Source organism: Pundamilia nyererei, unplaced genomic scaffold (genome assembly GCF_000239375.1).
Source record: "Pundamilia nyererei isolate P.nyererei 1_Seehausen unplaced genomic scaffold, PunNye1.0 scaffold01958, whole genome shotgun sequence".
NCBI lineage: Eukaryota > Metazoa > Chordata > Actinopteri > Cichliformes > Cichlidae > Pundamilia > Pundamilia nyererei.
Genome location: NW_005189359.1, coordinates 4,030 through 5,765, shown reverse-complemented (window position 1 = coordinate 5,765; position 1,736 = coordinate 4,030). Strand labels below are relative to the sequence as shown.

At 47.4% G+C, this 1,736-nt stretch overlaps 1 pseudogene; it reads right to left on the bottom strand.

Annotated features, from left to right (window-relative positions):
• Window positions 1-11: 11 nt before the first annotated feature.
• Window positions 12-1,729, bottom strand: LOC102194429 (pre-mRNA-splicing factor SLU7 pseudogene; annotated as a pseudogene).
• Window positions 1,730-1,736: the final 7 nt, after the last annotated feature.

The window sequence follows — 1,736 nt, the reverse complement described above, 5'->3', positions numbered from 1 at the left end:
ATTATAAAAAGAAATGCAGTTACGTTTCTCATGTTTCCTGTAAAGACTGAATTTGAAAGGTTTGAAAGTATTTAAATGTCTCCTGTTGAAGTGAAACACCTTTTTTATTGTTGTTCTACATTTTATGGACATGCAGCTTCAAAACAATGCGTTAACATTAACTTTTACAAAATACTGTACAGTTTCTCCCGCACTTCTTTCCAAAACACAAAACTTGAGTGAATGTGGGATTTTATATTTTACTGAGCAGCTGCTCTAGTAGAGTTCTTGGGGAGAGTTTAGGGGAATCTGCCGGGACTGAAAAGGTCACTGTCCCAAGAAGGAAGCCATGGGATCATCTGGCCTGCTGCGTTTCATGCGGAAGGCCTCCATCTCCTCCTCAGTGGGCGCCTTTACTTCAAACAAGCTGTTGTACGGCCTCTTCCTCTCATCCAGCTGCATTAGCATCTCCACCTGCTTCACCCGCTTGTCCTCTGCTTCTAGAGCCTTCTTCAGCTTTTCCTTCTTCTTCTCCTCATCCTCCGAATCACTGCTGTCGGAGTCGCGCTTCTTGTTCTTCTTCTTCTCTTTCATCTTATCTTGATGCATTTCTAGCAGAGTCTTGGGCTGTTCCTCCTCCTGTGGCTCAGTTATTGCCTCTTCAAATGGAGTGCACTCTGAGTTGTTAATTCCAATTCCAGCTGATCCTGTGCAGTAACTCTGTTTGACCATGGAGTGGCAACACTTGTACCCCCAGAAGCCATCTTTCCAGTAGGAACCCCAAATACAAATGTGGTTGTTGATGAGCACGTCCTCCTCATATTTGGAGCGAGCGACAGCCTTTTCGAGTCCTTTCAGCACAGCGCCGTGACGCGAATACTCCACGTAGTCCTCCGTCTGGGCCAACAGCAACTCCCGCGGTGGTGCATCCAAATGCTCCTGGCCTCCATACTTCTCGAGGATGCTCTCCCTCTGTTCTTCTTTGAAGTCCTCCTTCTTGACCTTGAAGGAACGATGCAGCAGCTCTAGTTTGGTGGGGTTAGCCTGCAGATGCACCTCGGAGCCTTTCTCATAAACCTCCCAGGTAAACAATTGTGTTTGAGCCATGGAAATTGTGGCTCCACTGTAGCGAACAAAGTTGTCTCCAGCGTACCCCACTTCATCAGGGTTCTTGCCAGTGTTGGAGTACGGGTTCTCTCTCATTGCTCGCGTCTTTGGATCATAGTACGCTGAATTTGGATCCAGATTTCTCAAGTATTTAGCTGTGTCTTCTCTGATACGCAGATTCCTGACAGTGATTCGTCTCTTGGAGTCAAAGTTCTGACCGGGCATGTCGATGTCATCTGCATATTTGTCTTCATCCTCATCTTTACTGTCATGTTCCCGCTCAGTCTGGTCCAGTTTTCCCGAGGCCAACTCATCCTGAAGTTTCTGTGCTTTCAGTGTCCTCTTGGCCAGATCTACTTTGGCGTACTCTTCAACAATGCACTGATGTTCCTCGGGGTCGTAGCCATTCCAGCGATCACGCTTTCCATCATAGTCCATGGTGAGCTCTCCAATTGCAGAGTACTGCTTCTCATTCTTACTCTGTGGTCTTTGATGCTTTAGTGTGGGCCTTTTTGATGGGTCGATGTACCACGGCACTGATGAAATGTACTGTGGGATGTGGGGGTTTATGTCCTTTCCCTCCTCGTCCACCTCAGCTGGAGCGTTTCCCAGCTTTCTCTGCTCCTCCAGCTCCTTCTTCTTCCTCCAAT